At 40.3% G+C, this 16385-nt stretch overlaps 1 protein-coding gene across 7 annotated transcripts in view; it reads right to left on the reverse strand.

Moving 5' to 3' along the window:
- LOC105938970 (transcription factor 4) overlaps window positions 1-16385 on the reverse strand; it is a 302561-nt gene that overhangs the window by 110950 nt on the left and 175226 nt on the right. The window lies entirely within an intron of this gene.

Consider the following 16385-nt stretch of genomic DNA (forward strand, 5'->3'; position numbering starts at 1 on the left):
ACAGGAAATTTTAATTAAAGATCAAGTTTTTATTATTTAAGTCAACAGTATTTTTATATTTAGGTTTAATGCATTGTCTTCAATCGGACATTTGATTTTTATAGCAATTGGCATCAAAATGATGAAAAAGCAAGTCGTTTGCAACCTATTGACAAAAAGATAATTCATTTATCTATAGTAAAATATTCTATACACCATTAGTTTCTTTCTTTCTGGAAATGTTATGCATATATTGCAGAACTAAATGCATCGTAGAGCTAGCAATTTTAAATTATCTTTACATTTAGAAACATTGACCAATTTTTTAAGAGCCAAAGCTGAAGGTGTAAAGAGCCACAGGTTGCAGACGCCTGGTATAGTCCAATGAGAGAGCATTCGGTTTAAAAATGTTAAATAAAAACAGTTCTCGTAATCCACTGTGACATTTTAAGTGAAAAAATCTTTTTTTATGTCAAAGTTATGACAAAGTTAAGAGATGTAGCTGCTGCAGGTAAAATTTACTAATCAAAACTTCATAACAGTAAAGGTGTAATTCAGTAAATCTGAATTACACCTTTAACTTAATGCTCTTGCATTTAGAACGTCCTAGATATAAGCCAAAACCTATTTTTATTTAATTTATACACAGCATCAGAAAGTTTCATGTAATTTTACACAGTTTTAAAGATGAGGCAGTTCTAAATCTATTCTTCCAGTTTCCATTACATGCTGTAACCCTGTTAAAGTTAGTCATTGTTAAATCATAACTTTGGCCCTTTATCTGTTAAAGAATGGCCCTACAGTATAGAGAAAAAAAAACTACACTTCCCTCTCAGGAAGTGGAACTTGGCAGCAGTGAGTACAATAAAGTTTTAACAGGCGGAAACCTCAGTCTGCCAAACCCATACTTTTCATCTGGCTTCATTCTCAAGTTAAACTTATCAGCTGTAAAGTTTGTGGAAGTTTGTTACCATGTTCTTGCCCAGCTAAAGTATATGTTTTCTTTTTTAGGTTAAGGCATCTTCTGAAGTCCAAATTAGTGGATTCTAAATATATATAAAAGGTAAATTGACTCTATTTAGGTCCAGTCCCAGTTCTTTTCTCTGGATAAAACACGTTCACTCATCCCTGTGTTTGTGGAAAGGTTGTGGTTATTTAGCCCTTTGGCACAGAGTCACGACCTCACACCTGAAGAAGAACCCCTGATATGTAGAGCCAAGGAGAAGAAGAACTGGAAGAAGGAGAAGAAGAACAGCAAGAAGGAGAAGAAGAACAGGAATCCAGTTTTGTTCATAAAACAGAAAATAATCCATCCATCCGTTCTTCCATCCATCCATCCTTCCATCCATCCATCCGTTCTTCCATCCATCCATCCGTCGATCCATCCATCCATCCATCCATTATCCCTCTATCCATTTGTTCTTTAATCCATCCATCCATCCATCCTTCCATCCATCCTTCCATCCATCCATCTGTTCTTCCATCCATCCATCCTTCCATCCATCCATCCGTTATTCCATCCATTCATCCATCCATCATCCATCCATTTGTTCTTCCTTCCATCCATCCGTTCTTCCATCCGTTCTTCCATCCATCCATCCGTTCTTCCATCCGTTATTCCTTCCATCCATCCATCCGTTCTTCCATCCGTTATTCCATCCATTCATCCATCCATCATCCATCCATTTGTTCTTCCTTCCATCCATCCATCCATCCATCCATCCATCCATCCATCCGTTCTTCCATCCATCCATCCATTCTCTCTCCATCCATTTGTTCATCCACCCATCCATCCATCCATCCATTTGTTCATCCATCCATCCATCCTCTCTCCATCCATTTGTTCATCCATCCATCCATCCATCCATTTGTTCATCCATCCATCCATCCTCTCTCCATCCATTTGTTCTTCCATCCATCCATCCATCCATTATCCCTCCATCAATCCATCCATCCATCCATTCATCCATCCTCTCTCCATCCATTTGTTCATCCATCCATCCATCCTCTCTCCATCCATTTGTTCATCCATCCATCCATCCATCCATCCATCATCCCTCCAACCATTTGTTCTTCCATGCATCCATCCATCTGTTCTTTCATCCATCCATCCATCCATCCATCAATCCATCCATCTGTTCTTTCATCCTTCCATCCATCCATCCATCCATCCATCTGTTCTTCCATCCATCCATCCTTCCATCCATCCATCCGTTATTCCATCCATTCATCCATCCATCATCCATCCATTTGTTCTTCCTTCCATCCATCCGTTCTTCCATCCGTTCTTCCATCCATCCATCCATCCATCCATCCATCCGTTCTTCCATCCATCCATCCATCCATTCTCTCTCCGTCCATTTGTTCATCCACCCATCCATCCATCCATTCTCTCTCCGTCCATTTGTTCATCCACCCATCCATCCATCCATCCATCCATCCATCCATTTGTTCATCCATCCATCCATCCTCTCTCCATCCATTTGTTCATCCATCCATCCATCCATCCATTTGTTCATCCATCCATCCATCCTCTCTCCATCCATTTGTTCTTCCATCCATCCATCCATCCATTATCCCTCCAATCCATCCATCCATCCATTCATCCATCCTCTCTCCATCCATTTGTTCATCCATCCATCCATCCATCCTCTTTCCATCCATTTGTTCATCCATCCATCCATCCATCCATCCATCCATCCATCCATCATCCCTCCAACCATTTGTTCTTCCATGCATCCATCCATCTGTTCTTTCATCCATCCATCCATCCATCCATCCATCCATCTGTTCTTTCATCCATCCATCCATCCATCCATCCATCCATCATCCATCCATCCATCTGTTCTTTCATCCATTCATCCATCCATCCATCCATCATCCATCCATCCATTCATCCATTATCCCTCCATCCATTTGTTCATCCATCCATCCATCCATCCATCCATCTATTCATCCATCCATCCATCCATCCATCTATTCATCCATCCATCCATCCATCCATCCATCCATCCATCCATCCATCCATCCATCCATCCATCCATCCATCCTCATCTCCACGACACGTGAGGCAGAGACTGAGGCTGCCTTCAGACCAGGAAACCCTTGTTTGGTCCACACCAACAGCGGACTTTAATTGTTTCTGTACGGTGAGGTTTACTTTCATATTCTACTTTTTGCAAATGTAAGAGCTTTGTAACAGAGTCAGGCGCGTAACCATCGTTGTTCCCACTGGTCAGAAATGACTGGAGCCGGACGGAGATGGAGGAAAGCTGTTCTACATCTCTGTGCTGTTACTACAGCTGATAAATCATCGCAGCGAGAGCAGCTTGTTCAACGAAGGTCTCCAGACATTTTATTTCTGATTTTGGGACGTTAACACCAGAAGTTAACAGCACCAGGGTCTGTTTGGAAGAGAACTGAGACCACATCAAAAGATGGTTCTCGGTCCGGTTGCTTGGTCCAGACCAGGGTTTGCTTGAGTGTATCCACACCTGCACAAGATGTCCGCACCAAGGGGGGAAACTGACTTTTAAAGTGTCCAAATGGTCCGTTTAAAAGGTGTGAATGTACCCTGATACGGACCTGACCTACTCGTCGGTACGGTTACTTTAATTGCTGCTGTAGGAGAGACCTAGGAGGACTTTCTAGGGGTTACGAACTTGAATTCTTGCAAAGCATAAAATGTTCTGCCCAGAAGGAGCTTGATTCTGTGCATCCCAGCTCTGGTAAAGAATAAATCTCTCTTTTCTTGTACCTATAGTCTTTTAGTTAGTTTGCACTCCTTCAGTCCATCCTGTAGGCTCTGGTTTGAAGATGTCAACAGAATGACATCAGCTAACGGAAAGATGAGTCCTTGAGGATTACAAACCAGACGCCCTCTTCTCCCCATCAGGACCCTATGATCCATGAAGATCACATAAAGGATCGGGGACAACGGGCTGATGGAGATCTTACTCTGGTTACACATGGACCAGGTGGACCTGCAAACACACCCAGGTACCCCATGCTACTGCTGCAGCGCCTACAATATAGCTTAAACTACATAGTCATAGCCTTATCAGAACCCACAAGACACACTCCAGTGATTTCCTCAGCAGCTCCATGAAGATAGGATCTGGTCCACAGTTCCACGGGAAAGGAGAAGTCCCGCTGCTCCTGCAGGAGCTGGGCTTTGACTAGGACCACTTTTCCAACACTGTTTCTAACAAGAGTTCTTCCAGTTCTACACGGGACTTTAAAGCCCAACAACATTTAGGACCTACAACAGCTTGAGGCGACTCTCATCTAGGGTTGAACAAATTTTGGAAAATAATCTAATTGCGATTTCTTTTTTTAAAGAAATCTCTTTTTAAACATATACAAACAACAATTTGTTTCCTCTCTGTGCAGATTAGTTGCTAAAAGACCCACAGCATCTAAACTCAGAGCAGAAATTATTGCGTTCTGACTACAATATATTTCAACCAAAATTGCAATTTTGACTTTTCTCTGCGTTAACCACAAGCAACAAAAATGGCCTCTAAATAAAGATGTTTGTAAACAAGGCAAGGCAAGGCAAATTTATTTATATAGCACAATTCAGTACAGGGACAATGCAAAGTGCTTTACATGATTAAAATATAGCAAATTTAAAACAGAATAAAAGCAAGTAGGAATAAAATGTAGATAGAAAACAGAACAAAAAGGTGGTGATTCAGTTAACTAGAACAGTTGAAGGCAATCCTAAACAAATGTGTTTTTAATCTTGATTTAAAAAGGAACTCAGGCTTTCCGCACCTTTACAATTTTCTGGAAGTTTGTTCCAGATCAGTGGAGCATAGGAACTAAATGCTGCTTCTCCATGTCTGGTTCTGGTTCTGGTTCTGGTTCTGCAGAGCAGGCTGGAGCCAGAAGACCTGAGTGGTCTGGAGGGTTGATGCACTATTTAAGGACAAGGACTATTAACAAGGACTATTTAAAACAAGAACTTTTAGTATTTCTATTAATCAGAATATTATTCAAGAGAACAGCTTTTAATTGATTTGGACATCAATCCTTGTTGAACATAAAGTGCAACCAACAAGCAAGTCTATGTATTAAACTGATTGACCTGTACTTAATGCTATGTATGATTATATAAACTCTAAAACAAGTAATAAAATTAGATTATCTCACTGCTGCAACTGTCTTCCCTTCCATGTGGAGGCAAACCCACTTTAAACATTTTACCAACACCTAATGGACGTGTCTAATTCCCTAATTGTTACAGAGCCAAAAATTGCAGACTCTGCGATTTGGAAATTGCGTTTTTTTTAAATCGCGATTATATTGAAAATGCGATTAATTGTTCAGCCCCCAAGTCCCCAGTCTGCAGAAAACCTGATGATGAGACTGAAGAAATCCCCAAAATGGGCCTACCACTGCCCTATATCCTCAGCCTAGGCACGAGCTTTTAATTCTCAATAGACTTTCTCTTATTTCAACACCAACATCGCATTTTCTTTGTCTAAAATCTTTAAACATATTTTACAGTCTTGTTATTTTAAAGAAACTGCTGCATAAACTGAGCAGCACGGCTTCCCATGACAACGAAGACTTGAGAAGTGATGATAGCTTTACTGGTTTCAACACCAAAGTGTCTTTTTAGTTCCACGAGAGAAACTAAAAACGAAATAAAAAAAATACCTGAGAACATGATTGCGTTTGTTGTTTTCTCTGCAGCAGAGCAGCCCTACTGAGAGCTTTCCAGCCAAACGTTAACAGCTTAGAGGCGTTTTTGTCTGCTGGAGTCCAGCGCTGAGTGTGCGGTGCGCGGCGGTACGTGTGTGTTTGACAACATGTGATTTCCATCACAGCCTTGGAGCAAATCAGAGCGCCGCTCAAAGCCGCCTGTTGGCTGCAGCCAAATATTTGGGCTCAGGAATGCATCCGGGAGCGTTCACATCTGCAGCGGCAACGGAACGTGTGTGCAACAGAGATTCTTGTAAAACCCCGAATGTCCTCACAAGGACAGGAAGGCAGCAGGAGCACTGAGGCCGAGGTCATTCCATTGAGACGGGCCGTTTAAAAGCACAGTTGTGAAGTAAGAGCTGTAATTTATTTTTTTTATTATTATTATTTTGTAGTGAAGATCAGGTGTTGGGCTCAAACAACTGAGAGGAAAACCTGGTGAACACAAAGCATGGGTTCAAACCAGGAACCCATGCTTGGAGTGTTCCCACTTTTTCTCATCCAAACTGACTTGCAAGGAAGGAGTAGCAATAAAAAACGTTATATTGGTAAGAAAAAAAAGTTGGAGTGACTAATGATAAAACAAATAAAAATTTTAATAAATAAATTAATGATTGAGTTAATTACGCTCTCCAATTCACAGCCAAAGAAACTGTGAAAACTAACCCAAGAGGAGTCAATGCCCTCATTGGGATTTTGTTCATTTCTCAACATATTGATAAAATACATTTTTATTTTTATTCTGCAAGCATGATTTTCTTGGGAAGAAGATGGATGGATGGATGGATGGATGGATGGATGGATGGATGGATGGATGGATGGATGGATGATGAAGAAGAAATCTTTGTTTGTCATTGCAATCGTAGATTCCAACGAAATGCATCTTCTGCATTTAACCCAAACCTTAGGCAGCTGTGAGCAGCTTATAGCGCCCCCTAAGGGTTAGGATGTTGCTAAGGGACCCATAGTGGCATAGATGGATGGATGGATGGATGGATGTAAACTATAGACCTACTAAGGGTGACTGAATTGCAACCTCTGGGTTGTTGTGTTGTTAAAGTTTTATTTCTTTTATGGTGATTTCCAACACCAAAACAATAAATGAAAGAAACTGTAATCTTTTGTTTATCCCAATTAAAAAAGCAACCGTCATAAAACAAATAAAACTAATAAAAAATGTTTCATAAGGAGTAAAGTTTGAGCATTCAGTCTTCAGGAGGATTCTGCAACAATAAACAGAGTTTATCCATCCATCCATCCATCCATCCATCCATCCATCCATCCATCCATCCATCCATCCATCTCTCCCTCCGTTCGTCCGTCCATGCATGCATGCATGCATCCGTCCATCCATCCATCTATGCATGCATCCATCATCTATGCATGCATGCATCCATCCGTTCATCTATGCATGCATCCATCCATCCGTCCATCCATCCATCTATGCATGCATCCATCCGTACATCCGTCCATCCATCCATCCATCCATCCATCCATCTATCTATGCATGCATGCATGCATGCATGCATGCATCCATCCATCCATCCACACTCTCTTGCTCATGTCCTCCGTGAAAACTAAAACTAAAACTAGTTTTTTCAACTAATCTAGTACCAGTAAACAAATTATTAGTAAAGAAGAGCAAATCTAACATCGTGGTGTGTTAACCTAGATTAACATGGATAAAATACCCCAACAGGAAACAATGAGGCTCGGACTACTCAGAGCACTGGTTATGTTGCCATCAACGCTTTAACTCATAGATATAAATGTTTTATTGGAAGGTTTTTCACATCATTCACTGTATTTTCATTTCACTGCATTTTTGTAGTAAAAGTAAACTATTTAACATTCAAAGAAAATAAATGCAAACTAGTTTTAGCTTATTGATACATCAATTTAACTAACTAATAACATAAGCTAGGCTACGCTAGGTGTAATTTCAAATAGCTTAACTTGATAAAGCGCTGTACAAGGGCAGGCCATTTACCATTTCACAACATCTTACAATAACATGTAGCATAGGTCTTCGCTACGCTAACACAGTTGACTCAGTTTTAGCTAATATGGACTAAAAGTTAGGCTAGCTTGTGCTAACACATAGAGTTAGCACAAGCTAGCCTAACTAGCTTGTGCTAGTTAGGCTAGCTAGTTGTCTTGCAAACTAAGTGTTTGCAAGACAACAGGTTTGGTCTAAGTCCCAATTAGAGCTACAAAACAACAGTTTGAAATACTAGCGCAAATTTAGTGGAAACTAAACTGAAAATTAACAAGAGTTTAAATTATGTGTAATTTAGGTGAAATTATAAATTACTTTTCAGACTATGACTACAGCACAAAAAAGGTGAATTTGTGTTTAGCTTTGTGTCAAAAATAGTTCTGCTGTCAGCACAGACAGCACACAAGCACTACACAAATCACACACACGAACACACAAACGGACGCCTTGTAATTCAATTAGCCGGCTTCCCATCTGACACAAAATGGCGGCTGTGGCGTAGCAGTGTGGGACATTTTGGGGATGAAGCCAAGAACACTGCTGAGAGTCTAACATGAGCAAACGACACATGGATCTGTTTGAACATTTCAGACATTTCTTGTTTTTTTTTTTTTTGAAGCGTTAAATGTGTAAATGTTTGAGATCAGCCCTGAAAGGGAAATGACCAACGTGAATTTACATATTTTAAATAGATTTCGGGAGCTTCCTTGTGAGAAATGACCCACTGAAGCATCCAGAAGACATAGCTGGAAACACAGCTGTCCGGCTTTGTGTGTGTGTGTGTGTAGCATGAGGTCATTCCTGGCTGAACTCTCTTTGGGGTTCTTCTACATGAACATTGACACATGCCGCAGTTTTCACCACAAAATCCAAGTTTGTTACCGTCTGAAATCAGAAATCCACTTCACGCAAACCATTTAAGACGTCGGTTTTAAAGGATAAACACACCGACGACAACCTGGAGGAGATGATCCTCTGCAGCAACCAGTCAACTTAATCCATGCATGCATTAAAAATTCAGTGGAGAACTCATGTTTTACCAATGCCACAAATTTGCAGTAATATAAAAAAAAAAGGTGTCTTGGGAATACTTTGTGTCCCTATAGATGTGATGGCTGCAGGCGGATGCTCTGTGTGCTACTCCTTCCTCTCTGCTGCCTCTTTTCTCATGTCCTCCTTTGCCAAGGCCGGCGACGACACTGCTAATTTGAGCTGCATGCTAACACACAAACATGCGTCATTTTCAGCACCACTTCACACTCGAGGAGCTGAGGTCATTCTGTGCTTTTCTGTTTTATAGCCATGGATAAAACTGTAGGTGGACTGAGGAGTAGGAATTTGGACATTTTTCCATTCTATTCCAGTCTTGAGACAAGAATTTTGGATTTACATTTAACCAACAAATTATAATTTATTTATATAGACAAAGTGTTCAAACATAAAATGCATTTTTTTTGGTAATATGTTAGTCAGAATTAATAATTTAATTATTTTCATCAAACATTATTCCTTATAATGGTTATAATTAAATTTTTTTCTAAATATTTTGATATAATTTTGTGTGTTTTTATAGTTATTTTACCTACTTATCAAAATTAACAAATTACTATTTTTTTTTAAATTCCAAAATATATTGTAAGGATCTTTCTGTTTTTAATCAAAATTAAAATGTTGCTATCTCACATCTGACGGTAAATTAGAATTTTCTTTTAAACTGCAATAGTACATTTTTATATTTTAATCAGAAACAACCTAATTTATAGTCTTTTATAGCTCAGTTAAATTGATCGTTTTGATTTATTTTAATCTTAAGAATTTATAGAAAAAAAACTACTTTTTTTTTACCTTTAAGCTATAGTCAAAATTATTTGTTAGTTAGAATTTTTTTATTTAATATTATACAGGAAAAATAATTTTTATACACTTTTGTTTATTATTTTTTACTAAAATTCTTTTCAAAATGTATTGAATTTTGATTGTTTTGTAAAACGATGGCAAAAATCTGAATTTCTTACCCAAATACAAACTGTGTAATCACACCAATTACTGTAATTTCTGTTTTATTTTTAATGGTTTCATTATATCACAACATGTTATAAATGCTGTAAACTATTGGGTTAAAACGGCTCTCAGGTTGTGTGAAATAACATAACAGGATGCCGGGATAAGTTAGACAACAATCAGCGGTTCTAAATATCTTTTCCTGTTTCACGGTAACAATGCCCGGCTTGCAGTGGGAGAATTTTATCACGGAGCATCGGTGCTGGACGTCAGCGTGGGCCCAGCAGGCTCAATGGGAGGAAAATCCCAGCATCAAGCCCCCAAACGCTGCAGCCGGGACTGCAGCTGTGCTCATATTTCTGCTGCTGGAGGAACGCCTTCCTTTACATTCAAAGGCAAAATGAAGACAGTGGCACAGTAATCAACCAGAGGGCCTGCACTTTTTTTGTTGTTGTCCCAGGGGTTGGCTGTAGGGGGCAGTATGGTTCACCAAACCGCATCTCTGCGCCCTCCTAAGGCCAGAGACCCCCCCACCCCCCCACATCACCCCCCCAAGCCCAGATCCTCCTCCACCCACGGGCCACCGGGGACCGCCGGCTCTCCTACTGTGCCTTCTGCAAGACCTGGCTTAATTTAATTAACGCTGTCAACTTTAAACAAAACCACATCTGAGGCGAGGAGGACGGGAGAGCCGCAGAGAGCAGGAAATAGCCACAGAGAGACGGATGGGAGCAGATCGCTGAGGACGACTCTGGATTTGACAATATTTCACCACAGAGATGTTTGGTTGCCAAAACACTGCAAGAAGGAGAATAAAATCACGATGAGACGTTCTGCAAAAAGGCCAAAAACCAGAGAAAAGGTTAAAAAGGTCAAGGTTTCTGAGTCTGGTGTCGATGCTGAGCTGCAGATCAAACTACAAATAAAACAACCAGGCATCTATTCTGCAACTAATAAAAGAAATAAAATCCTTCAAGTTGAGAATTTAATTGGTTTTGACTCAAAAACTGTGAATGCTAATTTATTTATGCTTCTTTTTCATATTGCCAACCAAAATAAATACAAAAAAATAGTTAATATAGTAAATATGCATTTTTGTTCAATTTAGTTTACAATTTGTCTTACATTTAAATTATTATGTAACACGCTTTATATTTTTTAAATCTAGATTTTGGCTAAAAACAAAATACATCATTTTTATATAAACATCTCCAAACCTAAGCTGGCCCTATATTATTACTGTGTAATTATGTGTGTGTGATTTTATGGAAAAGCAACAAATGATTTAAAATTATCATCACACAGTTAGAGGCCACCTGATGCAATTAATCAGTTTATCTCTATTCTCTTTAATGGCTTCATTTTGCTGGTTTCATTATCTTTATTTTCGGCGATAACACTGACATATATATCTGTATTTCTTCCATCATTCAGTCGACATTAGCAAAGCTCTGAGGATGAGCTGCAGACTTTATCAGCGCGGACAACAAATTAACCAAAACAATGATATCTAAAGGAAAAAAGCAAAGAAACAACAGCAGTAAGGCGGCACTCTGCAACCTGCTAATGTTAGCAACTGATGCCTAATTTTCTTTTGATTACAAAGACGTCCCACGCTCTCCTCTCAAGTGACGTTTAATTGTTTCTCAAAGTAAATCATCAGCTCAGCAAACTAAATTTGAGAAACAACAATAACAAACTTGCAGCATAGGGAGACAGGGAAAAAAAAAGAGACAGAAATGAATTAATTAAAAGAAAAAGAGCCATTTTGTCTGCGGTTGATGTGAAACAGAGATGAGAGAAAATAGACAAGAGTTTTCCCCTTAAATGGAGCATATGGGAGGGCAACACAACAATGAGGAAAACAACTTTAATAACACTTGTGTGTAATCATGCAAATGGAAAAGATGTGCAGAAAAAAAATGTCTGTTCCTATTCTCTTAATGTGACTAAACAACAGAGGGGGAGGGTTTCAGCACAAAGAAAATGTTACCTAACCAATAAAACAATAAAAACAGGAGGCCATAAAGTTCTGCAGCGTACAGAGAATGTCAAACATCAGCGAGAAGCCTAAAAGGACCTCTAAAACTGAGCCTTTCATGCAGAACCATAAGTGTAATGTACTCCAGTTTAAGACAAAATCTGATGTAAAAACGGCAAACCTTCAATAAATATCTTCAGGCCAAAAAAATAAAGGCACCTTGTACCAAATATATAAGATTTATATCCAAGCTACTACTGATAAAGCAATTAAAGTTATTAGATGAAGCGTAGCAAGAAGCCAACAACATATGGCAAAGAAGTGTTTTGCGCTAATAATAATTGTGTCTTTGTTCCTGTTAAGTAGAAAATAAACTAATAGCAATAAAGAGTCGCTAAAAACATGAGAATGAAGCAAGGAGGAAACCAAGCTAGACTTAAAACACAAACAATTCAGTCATTTATTTCTATTAAACCCGTTACAGTTTACTACAACACTAAGGATTGCTAACCATGAGGGTAGTCGATGCTAACAGTAAGAGTACTCCAATGCTAACGGTAACTATACTAGCTCGCTAGGAGCGAGCATAATAGTTTATTATATTCAGTTAGCTTCACAAACTCACTTTCTGATATTCTCATATTCATAACTTTGCTACCGTCAACCGATGATAAGGAAATAAAAAAATTTGAGGAAGCTAATGCTACTTGCTAACCGCTAACCAACGGGTGTCAGACTGTCACACGTCTTCAGACAAACTTTGCTGCACGCACACACGGTATGTATTAGGGGATAGATGTTTTAGTTCAGGATAAATTACTTAATTTTAACTTTTAAACGGCAGTGGAAGTATTTAAGAAGAATAATCTATCCAGAGTGATATAATTTCTTTCTATACGGTACGGATTCTGTCCCTCTGTGCCCAGGCAGCTGCATTTGAGAAATACACAATGTGAGTGTGGGTTGGAAGCCAGTGTTGCCAGTTCTTATGAGCGAAACAAGCAACCAGCTCCATTACCTCTGTCTTGTCAACAGTATAAATGAAAAAGCCCAAAGTTGCTGATAATAAGCCGATGTGGCAACACTACTGGACGCCTGGAACACGGTGTGAGCATTTCATGGAGGTTCCAATGCAGAAACATTCTATTTCCAAATCGATTAACAATGGAAGACTTGTCCATCTCAGCCTTACATAGACATCGAACATTTTGACTAATCCACTTTAGTTTCGCCATTATTGAACTTGGACTACAAATTGCTACCAGAAATAAAAATGGCGGATTTGCTAAAATGGTTAGCCAGAGGTCCATGCTAAAAAAGTGATGTAGCATGACATGGCCCCTTTAAGAAAAACTGTTTGAAGAGACAAAGAACAACCAGAAGCTTAATATATTGAGATCAGGCGTTGTTGGGTACATTTACCAGAATAAAACCGTCAAAATTAATATAATATACAGAAATTGTCAGTGGTCCAAACGGGACAGTTTCTAAACGTTCTGGTTTCAGTTCTGCAGGAAATGTTCTAATGTCTTAAAAGAAATAGATTCATCAAGTTAAGCATATTTTTATATAGATCAGATTTAAAGCTTTCTTATGATATTTCATCAGCATCTTTTTTTTGTGCTAATTTGGTTCTTGGTTGATCCACAATAAAACAACTGAGAAATAATTTGGGAAAAATCCTTCCATCCATCCATCCATCCATCCATCCATCCATCCATCCATCCATCCATCCATCCAACATCCATTATCCATCCAACATCCATCCATCCATCCGTTTATTCATCCGTTTATCCATCCATCCATCCATCCAACATCCATCATCTATCCAACATCCATCCAACCATCCGTTTATCCATCCATCCATCCATCCATCCATCCATCCACCGTTCGTCCATCCATCCATCCATCCATCCATCCAACATCCATCATCCATCCAACATCCATCCACCGTTCGTCCATCCATCCATCCATCCATCCATCCATCCATCCATCCATCCATCCAACATCCATCCGTTTATTCATCCGTTTATCCATCCATCCATCCATCCAACATCCATCATCTATCCAACATCCATCCAACCATCCGTTTATCCATCCATCCATCCATCCATCCACCGTTCGTCCATCCATCCATCCATCCATCCAACATCCATCATCCATCCAACATCCATCCATCCGTTTATCCATCCAACATCCATCCAACATCCATCCATCCGTTTATCCATCCAACATCCATCATACATCCATCCATCCGTTTATCCATCCATCCATCCATCCATCCATCCATCCACCCACCGTCCATCCATCCATCCATCCATCCATAAACTTAACATATACTCTACGTTTCTCTGTTTCTGGGGTATTCTTGGCTAAAATTAGCCTTTTCCCCATTCAGCGAGGTAACTAAAGGTGGGCAAAGTAAACAGAAATTGTTCTCGCAATAGCGATACTTCAAAATTATGTCACTGAAGTAGAAGTAAAAAGAACGCTGCAGTGAAACTACTCCTAGAACCAAAGTTTAAAACAAAACGTTACTTATGTTAACGTAACTACTCACTCCACACTTCTTATTCTAGCCATGAAAAGCTGTTAGCGTTCACATTCTTCTACAAACTCAACACCTCACCCTTTGTAGATCAATTTATATGTACTGTACAGTGTTGCAGTTAAGTTTGCATGAAGTTTGCATGTTCTCCCTGTGCATGTGTGTGTTTTCTCTGGGTACTCCTCCCCCAGTCCAGAGACACGACTGTTAGCTTAGCTGGTCTCTCTAAGCTAACATGGTTGGTGGTTGTCTCCGTGTTGCCCTGTGATGGACGGGCAACATGTCCACAGTGGACCCTGCTTAACATTTTCTCTCTGGCACGGTGGTGGCAGCATCATGCTGTGGGGCTGTTTCACTGCACGTTTTGCTGCTACATGGATGGACCAATGAAGATGGAGAACTGTCTCCATCAGCTGGATGGTGGACGCTTGGACACGGCTGGGCGTCCCAGCAGGACGTTGACCCGCGTCTAAACCGGAAGGTTAGGCCTCCGACCTCACCCCCATGAAAAGATCTGAACTAGATGATTATTTATTTAATAATCTAGTTTATTTGAGAGGAGAACGTTATTAATCAATGTTTTACCAAATATTAATGGGGGTTTCTGTGAATAAATAACAGCAGATGTTTATTCTACACCTCCGCGATTTGACAACTTTCATAAACCACAGCAATTCAAACAATCAGGTCACAGAATGAAGGTTTCTTTTTCCACTTAGAGAAAAGCTTTGATGATTTTCCTCAACAGAGAGTCACATTCAGACTGTTGCCTTTTAAATTTTCTATAATTACAGACAGAAAGTCGACAGTAACGCTGCAGGAGCTGCTGGAAACAAGCTCCACTTCTGAAGTTTGCGTTTTGGTGGTTTGGTGTTTAGAAAGTTTACAGCTCTCCTTCTCTTTAAGAAAAAAAAAAAAGAACCCAAACAGAGCAGTGATTATGAAAATGAACACCAGACAAGGACCGGTGGCCCTACAGAACCGAGCCACCAACTTAAACCCTGCGAAGCTCCGGGTTCATTTTCTGCTCCCCTGCACAGCCGGCGCTGCTGCCAACAAACCGGCGGAGAGAGACGGCAGGAAGCCCTCGCCTGGATGTGGACCGTTCAGATCCCAGAGACAGAAAGCTCTGCGCAGTCACACTGTTTGTTGCACCAGCAGCACAGGGAAGACGGTTCTGAGCGACCCAGAAACAATTAAATCACATCCCAGAACGGACTGAAGCTGACAGCGTCACAGGAAGGAGCTGCGGCGTTTACCAGAAGCAGGAAACAAGAAAGCAAAACCACGTGGAAAATAAGAAATAAAGCAAAGAGTACAGAAGGAAAAGATAATGAACTTCCTCAGCAGAAGGTCACATGTGAATTTACTGAGGCTTTTATTTATTGAGGAGCTGACTTTAAAGCTTTGCACCGAGGCTGGACGCTTCATGCCGTCCTGCAGATCTCACTCATCTTTCTCTGCTGTCTCTTCCTTCCTCTCTCGCCCGGCTTCATTCGGCACAAGGGGAGGAAGGAAGGAAGGCCGAGGACAAAACGGACCCCCGCCGGCCGACACGCAGCACATTCAGCCCCTCGTTAACGAGTCTTTAACGAGGACGACTCCCAAAAAATCTGAGCAGTGACTGCTCCACGAAATGCTCCAGAAAAAGAAGGCAAACATCCTTCAGCAGCTCAACTTCAACACGCGAACAAGACAAAATGTCTCCGGGAAATGTTTTATATAGGATCAAAATTGAAATTTTAAAAGCAAAGCGCAGTAAAAGCAGCAGGGCAGGCAAACATCGAAAGGCTAAGAACCCAAAACCAAAAGTGAAACAGCTGCTGCAGCGTCGACGTTTCAGCGCCGGCCGGGCTTCAGGCCTCCGAGCCGCAGCTGTGGTCGATTCAGCCAAAGAGGAGGAGGAACCGCAAACAAGCATCAGATAGAGATGCTTTCAGATCAGGCTGCTGACAAAAGCCACCGCAGTCAGACACACAGCGAGTCCTGCAGCCGTCCAGCAGCACGTCCAGCTCCCCAAGACATTTACAGGAAAAATCTACCGTCAACGAAAGTGGAAGCATCTGCAAAAAGGGACTGAAAAACCCATCATAACTGTAAAACTAACTCTAATGAATGTAATGTAAAAAAAATTATGAATGCTCAACAGATGGCTGCAAAAAGTG

The sequence above is a fragment of the Fundulus heteroclitus genome, chromosome 8 (genome assembly GCF_011125445.2).
Source record: "Fundulus heteroclitus isolate FHET01 chromosome 8, MU-UCD_Fhet_4.1, whole genome shotgun sequence".
Taxonomy (NCBI): Eukaryota; Metazoa; Chordata; class Actinopteri; order Cyprinodontiformes; family Fundulidae; genus Fundulus; species Fundulus heteroclitus.